Raw genomic sequence first — 13564 nt, 5'->3', positions numbered from 1 at the left:
ATACTCTTCCTCGCTGACCACTACACCACCAATCTTAGCGTCAGCCACAAATTTGCTGATCCAGTTAACCACACTATCATCCAGATTACTGATATAGATGACAAACAACAACAGATCCAGCACTGATCCCTGTGGCACACCACTAGTCACAGGCCTCCAGTCAGAGAGGCAACCATCTGCTACCACACACTGGCTTCTCCCAAAGACAGTGTCTCATCCAATTTACTATCTCATCTTGAATGCTGAGTGACTGAACCTTCTTGACCAACCTCCCATATGAGACTTTGTCAAGTGCCTTGCTAAAGTCCATGTAGACAACATCCACTGCCTTGCCTTCATCCACTTTCCTGATAACTTCCTCCAGAGACTCTATAAGATTTGTTAGACATGACCTACCATGCACAAAGCCATGCTGTCTATCCTTAATCAGTCCACATCTATCCAAATACTTATATATCCGGTTCCTGCAAATACATTTCAATAACTTTCCCACTACTGATGTCAAGCTCACCAATGTACAATTTCTTAGTTTATTTTTACAGCCTTCCTTGAACAGCGGAACAACATTGGCTGCCCTCCAATCCTCCAGTACCTCACCTGGCTCTAAAGATCATTTAAATATCTGTCCTTGTGCCCCGACAATTTCTGCACTTGTCTGCCGCAGGGTCCCAGGGAACAACTTGTCAGGCCCTGGGGATTTATCCACGCTAATTTGCCTTAAGACAGCAAACACCTCCACCTCTGTAATCTGTACAGGGTCCATGAAGTTGATGCTGCTTTGCCTCACTTCTATAGACTCTGTGTCCATCTCCTGTGTAAATACAGATGCAGAAAAAAATCTCCCACATCTATTTTGTCTCAGATCAGAACTACTGTTCTGATCTTGCATAGGATTAATTTTTTTTCCCCCCTTGCAATCCTTTTTGCTCTTAACATATCTGCAGAATCCCCGTGGATTCTCCTTCACCATGTCTGCTGGGGCAACCTCATGTCTTCTTTGTCTTTCATAAGTGTTCACTTGAATTCCCTGTACTTCATAAGTACCCCATTTGTTCCTATCTGCCCGTACCTGGTATGCGCCTCCTTTTTATTGATCTGGCAGATGAAGCACAAAGGGCTGATAGAGCTGCATGGTGGGAGGTGGGGGTGGGGGAGGGTTAAACTAAAGTTGCAGGGGGAATGGGAGCCTGAATAACAGAACAGATACTGGAGACGTTGTGGAGACAGTTGTTGTTCAGACCTCAGACAAAGACAGGAATGAAAAAGTTAAGCATGGTGCAGTGAATATGCTCAATCCTGTATATTTCAATACAAGGAGCAGCTTAGGAAAGGCGGATGTGTTCAGGGCATGGATCAACACCTGGAATTATGACACTAGGATCTGGCAACTGTGGCCTGGGACAGGCTGTTTTGTGGCAAAGGTGTGCTTGGTAAATTCAGGCCTTCAAAGCAAAATTTTGTAAGCACAAAGTGGGTATGTGCTTGTCAGAATAAAAGATAAAGATAGAAACTGTATCTCTTGGTTTTCAAGAGATATTGAGACCCTGGTGAAGCACAAAATGGAGTTGCATCACAGAGATAGGCAGGTAGGTTCTTATGGAGTATAAGAAATTCAAGAGAACACATTAGAAATAAATCAGGATGGCTAAAAGAAAGCATGAGATTGCCCTCGCAAAAAAGATAAAGGATAATTGTCAGAGATTCTAGAAATAGATTAAGAACAAAAGGATTGCAAGGCACAAAGTTGGTCCTCTGGAAGACCGGAATAGCAATCCACGTGTGGAACGAAAGCAGATGGGTGAGATCTTAATTTTTTTTTATCTCATTTATCAGGAGATGGACAGAGTGTCAATGAGAGTGTGGAAAAGCAGCATTAAAATTGTGGACCCTGTACAGATTAAAGAAGAGGAGATGTTTGCTATCCTGAGGCAGATTAGGGTGGATAAATCTCCGGGGCATGACAAGGCGCTCCCTCGGACCCTACGGGAGGCAAGTGCAGAAATAGTTGGGGCCCTAGCAGAGATAATTAAATCATCCTTAGTAATGGGAGAGTTATCAGAGGATTGTAGGGTAGCCAAAGTAATTTTGCTGTTCAACATAGAACATAGAAATCTACAGCATATTCCAGGCCATTCAGCCCACAATGTTGTGCCAACCATGAAACTTACTCTAGAAACTGCCTAGAATTTCCCTAGCACATAGATCTCTATTTTTCTAAGCTCCATGTACCTACCTAAGAGGCTGTTAAAAGACCCTATTGTATCTGCCTCGACCACCACTGCTGGCAGTGCATTCCACACCGCCCATCACTCTCTGTGTAAAAAAAACTTACCCCTGACATCCCCTCGGTATCTATTTCCAAGCACCTTAAAACTATGCCCCTCGTGTTAGCCTTTTCAGCCCTGGGGAAAAACCTCTGGCTATCCACACGATCAATGTCCCTCATCATTTTATACATCTAAAAAAGGCTCTAAGCGTAAACAAGGATATTATACATTGCTTTGATGATTTGTTGGAAGTTTAAAAAGGTATGAGGGTATAGATAGGGTAAATGCAAGCAGCTTTTTCCACTGATGTTGGGCGAGACGACAACCAGAGGTCATGGGTAAGTGACTTCCCCATTTATACAACAAATACAATACAGCACAATACAGGCCCTTCGGCCCACAATGCTGTGCCAGACATTACTTACTTTAAAAATTACCTAGAGTTCCCCATAGCCCTCTATTTTTCTAAGCACCATGTACCTATCCAGGAGCCTCTTAAAAGACCCTATTGTATCCGGCTTCATCACAGTGGCCGGCAGCCCATTCCACGCACTCACCACCCTGTGTAAAAAAAACTCACCTCTTGTGGTGATGTCACGTGTCAGGACGTGACTGGGCAGAGTTCCCAGCATGCGCAGAAATGAAGAATTATCAAGAAGCATGGCAGTGTAAAACTTGTTTTTTTCTGCTGTTAAATACAAGTTCAGTTCTGCAGAATATGGTTTGTTATCAGTAACCCACGGTACGTATAAAGAACACAACACCCCTGACATCTCCTTCGTACCTGCTTCCAAGCGCCTTAAAACTGTGCCCTCTCTGCAGATTTTCTCTTGTTTGTGACTGGAGGCAGAACAAAGGTGATTTTCTCAACAGCTGATGTAAAAGATTTTGTTCCCTTTCTCCGAGTTCCCGATCCTTGCATTTAGACAGCTGGAGCTCAGCTCTGTCTGAGAGATCCATCGGTTCCCATTCCCTCATCAGCCGGAAGCTCCCCGGGGCCCGTGTACGGATCGTGGGGCTGAGAGAGAGGGAAGATAACAGGACTGTCCCGGGATTGCGGGTCACGGAGCCCGGAGTCACAGCAATTGTCCCTCCCACTCCGCTCTCCCCTTTCCATGTCTCCCCTCACCTTCTCCCTTATCCCCGGGGACGCGCTCTTACCTGCTGTCGGTCTTTTGAGGCCTTCCGTATACTGCGCGCATGCGTGATATTCGGCAACGTCGCAACGCTGACGCCTGCGCATTTGATCGGTGCTTCGGCAAGGGCGAAATTTCTATCGCACAGCTTTATGGGTAATCACGGTGCCATTAAAAGTTTCTGCATACACCAGTTCCACTTCCATAGCTCAGTTTTTTTTGTGCATATAGAAAATTCAGCAGCTGTTTTAATGCAGAAAGCGGCTCCCGTAAAAAATATACTCAATATCACCGTGTATCTAATACCAAAGTACAATCCTCGTACAAATGTAGATATAAAACTCAAGAGATTCTGCAGTTGCTGGAAATACAGTACAGAGACACACACACACACAAAATGCTAGAGGAACTCTGCAGTTCAGGCAGCAACTAAGCAGAGGAGTACACAGTCTAGGTATGCTGAAAGGGCTCGTCCTAAACGTTGTCTATTTATTCCACTCCACATTTGCTGCCTGATCTGTTGATTTCCACCACTAATTTACAGAAATTAACCACCTTTTTCTTCCAATCAAACTGTTTCAAAATGTTTCTGATCTTTCATTTGTAGCTATATCCTGCCGGCCTGATTTCTCTTCCTCCTCCTCCTTGTAAACTCTAAGTCCCATCTCTTTCTGGAGCCCCAAAGCCCTGAATCAGGCTGACAACTCTTTGTTTTCTGACTCTGCTCCATCAATGATTCACTCGCTCGTCTACTGTCAGACTTTAGAGGCACATTGCAACAACCCAGCTGTCTGAGACACAGTCCTTTGAAATTAGTGAAAATGACCCAAAACGTTGAAAAGAGCAGGGAAGAAGGAGCTTCAGCACCTTAGTCCAGAGCCCTGAAGAACGTTAAAACCACAGTGAGCTCATCGTCTTATTCAGCCTGGAGAAAAGCATGCAGAAAATTTCTTGCAGGTGAATAAGATGATGAGAGGCATTGGTCGTGTGAATAGCCAAAGGCTTTTTCCCAGGGTTGAAACGGATAACACGATGGGGCATAGGTTTAAGCTGCTTGGAAATAGGTACAGAGGAGATGTCAGAGCTAAGTTTTTTTAAACAAAGAGTGGTGTTTGTGTGGAATGCACTGCCAGCGACGGTGGTGGAGGTGGATACAATGAAGTCTTGTAAGAGAATCTTAGAAAGGTACATGGAGCTTATGAAAATAGAGGGCTATACGGTTGGGTAACTCTAAGCAGTTTCTAGAGTAGGTTACATGGTCGGCACAACACTGTGGGCCAAAGGGTCTGTAATGTGCTGTAGATTTCTATGATTCTATGACATTCAAGGGAAATCTCCTATCCCACGGAGTGGTGACATGTTGTAACCTGTCATCACAGGGAGAGTGAGAGGGAAATGGCAGGGATAGATTGTGATATACTGATATGGAACAGAAACATGGGCAGGAACTAAATGGGCCGAGTGGCCTCTCTACTGTACATCGTGAGTGTGGTAGAGACAGTAAGTACCTGAGACACGGAATTTGATACAGAACTAATTTGTCTTTCACAGATCCATAATATTAAACACCACTCTAGTTTAGGGCTAACATCAGCAGAACTGACTCCTCCAATGCTCAGTGACTATGGTTCGGTCCTGGGTGGGATGAGCAGCCGCAAGAACTGCAGATTTTGACAGTAACAGAAAAGGAAGATGAGGCTCTGTTCTGGGGAGATGTTGAAAAAGAGGATTTGCCATAAATGCCAGCTGAACTGAATGTGGATAAATCATCTGGTACAGATAGATTGTATGTGAGGAAACTGCGAAGTTGTGGTCAGAATCTTCCAACATCTACAGCTTTGGGGTGCATCTGAGGACAAGAGAATAGGATATACAGTATTTTTGCTCAAAAGAGATGCAAGGATAAATCTAGCAATCCTAGATCAGGCAGATTAACCTCAGTGTAGGAAAGCCTTGCAAATGATAATCAGTCTCAGAACTAACACTTCGACAAAGTGTGACAATAACAGAAAAAATAGATTTATGAAAGGCAAGTCATGTTGAACTGATTAAATAATGGAGAGGGGGATTGATAGTTAGATATGGCCCTGGTGGCTAAAGGGATCAGGGGGTATGGAGAGAAGGCAGGTACAGGGTTCTGAGTTGGATGATCAGCCATGATCATACTGAATGGCGGTGCAGGCTCGAAGGGCCGAAGGGCCTACTCCTGCACCTATTTTCTATGTTTCTAACAGTCCCTCAGTTACCTTGATGGCTAAATATTTAACATAGAGCTGATTTGAAGTTCCTCCCTGATGTGAAGTTGCTGGCGTTGCACCAGCTGGGATGATTGAGTAAACCTGTTTGCTCACTCCGGACAGAAATGTGGCCTCTATTTTATTGTAAACTCACCCGAGCATCATAAAGTGGATTAAGTGAATGAGTCATTTCGCACACACGGAGCAGATGAACGGCCGAATCCCAGTGCGAAACTGTTGGTGCACAGGTATTTTAAAATCTATCCCTGCCGTTCAGCTCTCACTCTCACTGTGATAACAGGTTGGAACAAGTCACCACTCCCTGGGAGAAGAGACTTCCGCTGAATTACATAGAATCACAGGAACCTACAGCACATTACAGTCACTTCGGTCCAGGATGTTGCTCCAGCATTTTGCGTGCGTGTTTGTGTGTGTACATGTCAAGCAACTGCAGAATCTCTTGTTTTTTATATCTGCATTGTAAGAGGGTTTTACTTTGGCATGAAACACAGGGAATGCCTGTTGATATTCAGTATATTGTTTATGGGAGTTGCTGTCTGCATTAAAACAGGTGCTGAGTTTTTTGTACATACAAACACTGATCCATGGGCATGGAACCGGTGCTTGCAGACACTTTTAATGGCATCGTGATTACCCAGAAAGCCCAGCGTTTAAATTACGCAGTCGCTGACTCACCGATTGAATGCGCTGGCGTCAGGGTTGCCGATGTTCCCGAATATCACGCATGCGCACAGTACACAACCGGCCTCGCGTGCATCCGATTGCAGGTAAGAACGATTCTCTGGTCGGACTTTTTCCAACACCGATTCTTCCCTTTCTCTCTCGATCACTATAAGGGCCCCAGGGGGCTTCCGGCTGATGAGGGAATGGGAACCGATGGGTCTCTCAGACAGAGCTGAGCTCCAGCTGTCTAAATGCAAGGATCGGGAACTCGGAGAAAGGGAACAAAATCTTTTACATCAGCTGTTGAGAAAATCACCTTTGTTCTGCCTCCAATTACAAACAAGAGAAAATCGGCAGATGCTGGAAATCCGAGCAACACACACAAATTGCTGGAGGAACTCAGCATTAGTACTCTTTTCCATAGATGCTGCCTGGCCTGCTGAGTTCCTCCAGCATTTTGTGTCTGTTGCTTGTTCCACCTCCTCTTGTTCTGGACTTTTCTACCCGTGAGAACATGTTTTGACCCACTCTCTCTGGATCCATAATGATATCCAACACATTGTCCTGGGCAACAAGTAGCTTTCACATCGCAAATGTGCCAGACTCCAATGAGACAGACTACTGCCCTTCCCTTCATATTCATTGGCATTGCCATCACTGAGTTCACCACCGTCAGTCACCTGGGGGAGGGTTCAGGGGAAATATTTATGTACAATACAGAAACTGGTGTTACCTGTGTGTACTGTGGTGATGCAAAAGTTGCTGGAGAAAGAAGGATTTTGGCACATTGGCCTTCATAAGCCAATGTACTGAGTACAGGAGATGGATGCTATGTTGACTCTGTATGAGAAATTGGTGATGCCTAACTTGGGACTATTGTGTGCAGTTTTGGTCACCTACCTAGAGGAAAGAAGTAAAAGAGGTTGAAAGAGTTCAGAGAAAATTCAGAAGGATATTGCTACGTCTGGAGGACTTGGTTATAAGGAAAGATTGAACAGGTCAGGACTTTATTCCTTGGAATGTAAAAGATTAAGGGAAGATTTGATGGAATTGTACCAAAATTATGAGGGTTATAGATAGGGTAAATGCAAGCTGGCTTTAACCACTGAGATGGTGTGGGACTACAACCAGAGGCCATGGGTTAAGGGTGAAAGGTGAAACGTTAAGGGGAACATGAGGGGAAACTTTTTCACACAGATGGTCATCCAGGTGTGGAATGAGCAGCCAGCAGAAGTGGTGAATGTGAGCTCAGTTTCACCATTTAAGAGGTTTGTGTAGGTACCTGGATGGTAGGGATATGGGAATAAAACATTTAAATAGTTCAGCACAAACTAGATGGGCCAAAGGGTCTGTTTCTGTGTTGTACTTTTCTATGACTGTGACAAGAACCTGAAATAATACTAATATTCACTCTAATTCCTTTTAACAGACCAACCATTCATCTCAGCAGCAAATTTTTATATGGCATTAAAACTGCGGCACTTTAAATTAACAGTGCATAAAAGAAGGTCCCAGCTGCAGGTCAACAAAGGCTATTTGTGTGAGAGTGTTTCAGTTCCTTTGGGGCCAGGCACCCATACAGCTCAGTGGGAACAGGGAATAATACCAATAGAGAGAATCAAACTGAGCCAAGTCAGAGATTTGAGATGGCAGAAATGCCCCATTCTTATTGAGACAGGAAGAGCATCAGGGAGCTTGATTCCAGATACCAACACTGTGCCCAGTTAGAAGATGATTTCTCCTTCCAACTTGGGTTGATCCTTACTGTAACAGTGTGAAGTCAGTTCACACCTTGGCAACTCGAGTGATCTCATCTGAAATGTCCTTCACCCATTGATGGATTTTGTAAATCTTTTTACAGATTAAAAACGACAAGGAATCTCTCTGCAGGAATCTTCAAAACAATACACCAGTTTTTCTGTCTCTGTCCAGATACTGAAGAACTGGAGCAAGTGATTCACTCAATCATCAGTCCTGCTCTGACTGTGGGGAGGAATTCACTTGGTCATCTAACCTGAAGGTACATCAGCGAGTTCACACTGGGGAGAGGCCGTTCACCTGCTCAGACTGCGGGAAGGGATTCGTTCAGTCATCCGACCTACTGGTGCACAAGCGAGTTCACACTGGGGAGAGGCCATTCACCTGCTCAGACTGTGGGAAGGGATTCCTTTCATCATCTAAACTGAAGGTACATCAGAGAGTTCACACTTGAGAGAGGCCATTCACCTGCTCAGACTGCGGGAAGGGTTTCACTCGGTCATTCCACCTGCAGAGACACCAACGAGTTCACATTGGATCGAGGCCTTTCACCTGTTCAGACATTGGAAAGAGTTTCTCTCAGCCATCTCCATCAAATGTGCATCATTGAGTTCACACTGGGGAGAGACCGTTCACCTGCTGTGAATGTAGGAAGGGATTCACTCAGTCATTTAACCTTGTGACACACTACCGGGTTCACACTGGGAGGAAGTTTCAATAAGCTGAATGCTGGATATTTGTCCATCACCGTTGCTGAATGCAATTTCGAGAGTGACTGTCGGTGCTGAACTCTGCAATTACTGCTGCTGCTCACCACACCCAGTTCTGCGTCCTGGTCACTGGGCATGGGAGGAGTTTCTTCTGCTGCACATTCACCTTTAATGGGACTGTTGTTTAATATCCTGGATCTGAGGCAAATAAATCAGTTCTGTTGGAATTCTTGTCTCTGGTACTTAGTGAATTTATAATGCACCTAGTGTACAGTAAAGAGTCAACTCAGGCCAGCTGGACCCTGCCAGTGATTCTGTTCCACGATAGTCCTTTTAAATCCTCCCCTGTTGTTCCCCTCTTGCTCTCCCTGTGGTGATGGGTTCCAAACAGTCACCACTGTGTGGGTGAAGGGGTTCCCCTTGAATTTTCTGCAGACTGAAGAAGTCAAATTGACTGCAGTTCTAGCTGACATGTTCTTCACCCCTCAAATCCCTGGGCTGAGGAAGAATGACATTGGTAGTTCACCTTCTTATTTCCACATTATAGGTCATTTTCCCTGCTTCTGAAGGGTTAACAAAGAAACATAGAAAACCTACAGCACAATACAGGCCCTTCAGCCCACAAAGTTTTACCAAACATGCCCCTACCTTAAAAATTACTAGGGTTACCCATAGCCCTCTGCTTTTCTAAGCTCCATGTACCAATCCAAAAGTCTTTTCAAATACCTGATCGTATACACCTCCACCACTGTCGTCGGCAGCCCATTCCAGGCGCTCACCACTCTCTGCATAAAAACTTACCGCAGACATCTCCTTTGTACCTACTCCCAAGCACCTTAAATCTGTGTCCTCTTGTGGCAGCCCTGGGGCAAAAAAGCCCCTGGCTATCCACACGATCAATGCCTCGCATCATCTTATACACCTCTGTCAGGTTACCTCTCATCCTTCTTCACTCCAAGGAGAAAACGCCGAGTTCACTCAACCTGTCTTCAGATAGCATGTCCCCCCCCCTCCCAATCCAGGCAACATCCTTGTACATCTCCTCTGCACCCTTTCTGTGGTTTCCACATCCTTCCTGTAGTGAGGCAACCAGAACTGACAACAGTACTCCAAGTGGGTTCTGACCAGCATCCTACATAGCTGCCAGGGTTGTTAGAAAAAGCCACTGTCCTCTCAAGACTGAAAACAGAATGAGAAGCCATTAGTTGGATGTTGAACGGAGCAGGGTCAGAAACCAGAGGCGAGTCTGCACAGGGTAGAGTTTGGGGCTCTGGACGATGGTCGGGGTAAGAACGTATGATGAGGAGAAGGGAATCAGCAGCGGGGTGTGGCAATAAGTGACAGAGTAGCAACATTTGGAAGCTGATTGACAGAGAAAGTAATTTGGTTGTCTGACTGATGACAGAAACAATGCCTGTGGTGAGGTGCTCCACTGGTCGAGGAACATGTGTGTGTTGGGAATGGTTTTATCTATTGAGGGAGTTGTTCCTGCTTGGTTATCCTGTAATATTATATCTGGATGGTTATTATGGATTGTCCTATCTGAAATAATGTATTGACTATCATATAAATTGTGAGATTTTGACTCTAAAACCGGATCAGGCTTGAATTTATGGTGCCTTTATGAAGTTACGGTGGTCATTCATAAGTTTATATTTTAAAGCAAGGTTTTAGTGAATGATATTTGCTATTTGATTGTACCTGTGTACGTAATCCGATTGAGTTCAACTGCTGCAGGATCCCAGAATGTGTTGGACTGTGTCTGGTTTCTCTTGGCATTTTCTGCATTAATCACCTTGCTTGTTTGTATTTTATGCATTTTTGATTTATTTTCTTTGTTAACCACCTTGGCCTGTATTTCTGCGAGGAATCCCTCTGTTTCTGGGAAGAGGTCTCCAACTCTCAGTCAGGGGCTCGATGCTTCCTTGTCACCATTTCATCTGCTCAGATCATTGGGATGCCTCCCAAGGAGGGTGATACTCATTCCACTGGTTAGTTATTTCTTCCACAGTGGTAATACATTTTTCTGAGTTGGCTTCTCAATTAAGTTTTCTGGCCTGTGTTTTTTTTTTTATCAGACTTTCATATATACTCGTTATACTCATATAATCATGTTTATTTTTGATGAAAATAGATAGTTTAGAAATTCTATCTGTTGGGTGATTTTTTTTTAATGTTTGCTTTCCAACCCTACGCCACCTTTCTGATGATTTGATTTGATTTGACTTTTTACCAACACAGCCACAGCACCCTCTCTGCCTACCTGTGTCTCCTTTCCAGAAATGTACCAGTATATGGGACACAAGAGATACAGCAGATGCTGGAAGTTTAGAGCAACAAGACAATGTATGTGAGGAGCTCAACAGGTCAGGCAGCATCTATCGATGGGAATCAATGTTTTGGGCCAAGACCCTTCATCGGAACTCTTGATACACAGTTATCTGGAATATCGTTGGCAGCCCATACCATGCACTCACCACTCTCTGAGTAAAATACTTACCCCTGACATCTCCTCAGTACCTACTCCCAAGCACCTTAAACCCATGCCTTCTTGTGGCAGCCATTTCAGCCCTGGGAAAAAGCCTCTGACTGCCCTAAATGATCAGTGCCTCTTGTCATCTTATACACCTCTATCAGGTCACCTCTCATCCTCTGTAGCTCCAAGGAGAAAAGGCCAAGTTCACTCAACCTATTCTCATAAGGCATGCTCCCCAATCCAGGCAACATCCTTGTAAATCTCCTCTGCACCCTTTCTATGGCTTTCACATCCTTCCTGTAGTGAGGCGACCAGAACTCAGCACAGTACTCTTCAGTGGGGTCTGACCAGGGTCCTATATAGCTGCAACATTACCTCTCGGCTCCTAAATTCAATTCCACCATTGATGAAGGCCAATACACCGTATGCCTTCTTAACCACAGAGTCAACCTGTGCAGCTGCTTTGAGCATCCTGTGGACTCGGACCCCAAGATCCCTCTGATCCTCCACACTGTCAAGATCTTACCATTAATACTACATTCTGCCATCATACTTGACCTAACAAAATGAACCATCTCACACTTATCTGGGTTGAACTCCATCTGCCACTTCTCAGCCCAGTTTTGCAGCCTATCAATGTCCGCTGTAATCTCTGACAGCCCTGCACACTATTGACAACACCACCAACCTTTGTGTCATCAGCAAACTTGCTACCCCATCCCTCCACTTCCTCATCCAGGTCATTCATAAAAATCACCAAGAGTAAGTGTCCCAGAACAGATCACTGAGGCACATCACTGGTCACTGACCTCCATGTTGAGCCCAGCTGGAGATCAGCTGTGCTGGATTTGGTGTTGTGCAATGAACCGAATTAGAGCACTTAAGGTAAAAGAACCCTGAGGAGAGAATGATCTTAATATAATTGAATTCACACTGAAACTTGAGAAGGAGAAGCTAAAGTGAGATCTATCAATATAACCGTGGAATAAGGACAAATACAGAGGAATGAGAGGGGAATTGGTCAAATTTGATAACAGACAAAAAACACTGGCAGGGATGACGGTAAAGCATCAAAGGCTGTAAATGCGGGAAGCAATTCGGAAGACACAGGATATATACATTGAAAAAGGAACGACTATTCTAAAGAGAGCGTCATACAACCACGGCTAATGAGAAGGCAAAGCCAACATAAAAGCCAGAGAGAGGGCATATAACAGAGTGAAAATTGGTGGGAACTTAGATGATTGGGAAGCTTTTATAAACCAACAAGAGGCAACTAAAAAAAAAAGTAATTAAGAAAGAAAAGATGGAATACGAAGTTACAAGATGATACCAAATGTTTCTTCAGGTCTATGAAGTGTAAAAGAGGCAAGAGTGGATGTTGGACTGGGGGAAAACGATGCCTGGGGAGGGTGGGCTGGGTAGTAGTGGGCGACAAGGAGATGGCAGCTGAACTGAATAAGTATTTCACACCAGTCTTCATTGTGGATGCAACTAGCGGGATGCTGGATGTCCAGATGTCAGTGGTCAGAATGTGTGAAGTTGTCGTTACTCGAGAGAAGGTTCCTGGCAAACAGAAAGGTCTGAAGGTAAATAGATCACCTGGACTAGATGGTGTACATCCCAGAGTTCTGGAAGAGGTGGCCGAAGAGATTGTGGAGGGATGAGCAATGAAGTTTCAAGAATCAGTGGAGTGAGTCTGGTATGGTTGCGGAAGACTGCAAATTCAGAAATGTATCTCCACTACTCAAGAAGGGAGAGAGATTGAAGAACGGAAATTTTAGTACAGTTCGTCTGACCTCACTGGTTGGGTAGATATTGAAGTCGGATGTTGGGGATGTGTTTCCAGGGCATTTCGAGGCACGTGATAAAATCGGCACTCAGCATGTTTGCCTCCAGGAAAATCTTGCCTAGAAAGTGTGTTGAAATTCTTTGAATTTATTGAAGTCATTATAAGCAAGCTAGACAAAGGAGAATCGGGTAATGATGTACATCTGCATTTTCAGAAAGTCTTTGACAAGGTGCCACACATGAGGCTAGTTAACAAGTTATGAATCCATTACATTACATGAAAGATTATTGTATGGATAAAACAGTGGCTGATTGGCAAAGGATAGTAATAAAGGGGACGTTTTCTGTTTGGCTGCCGGTGACTAGTGATGTTCCACAGGACTTGGATGGCAGAATTGATAGCTTTATTGGAAAGTTTGCCAATGATATCAAGATAGCTGGAGGACCGGGCAGAGAGGCTATAAAAGAGGCTATAAAAGGCCAGGCAGAAAGGCTATAAAAGGAC

At 44.5% G+C, this 13564-nt stretch overlaps 1 protein-coding gene and 1 pseudogene across 1 annotated transcript in view; one reads left to right on the top strand and one right to left on the bottom strand.

The window, feature by feature from the left end:
• The window catches only part of LOC140208452 (uncharacterized), a 48881-nt gene extending 45422 nt beyond the window's left edge, over window positions 1-3459 (bottom strand). Inside the window, exon 1 of the mRNA XM_072277139.1 lies at window positions 3429-3459. The gene's annotated coding sequence lies outside the window, so the exon portion shown is untranslated. The remainder of the gene's footprint in view (window positions 1-3428) is intronic.
• LOC140208430 (uncharacterized) overlaps window positions 1-13564 on the top strand; it is an 82619-nt pseudogene that overhangs the window by 46854 nt on the left and 22201 nt on the right.

The sequence above is a fragment of the Mobula birostris genome, chromosome 13, assembly GCF_030028105.1.
Source record: "Mobula birostris isolate sMobBir1 chromosome 13, sMobBir1.hap1, whole genome shotgun sequence".
Taxonomy (NCBI): Eukaryota; Metazoa; Chordata; class Chondrichthyes; order Myliobatiformes; family Myliobatidae; genus Mobula; species Mobula birostris.
The sequence above is the reverse complement of the archived record's forward strand: the minus strand, read 5'-3'. Positions and strand labels throughout refer to the sequence as shown.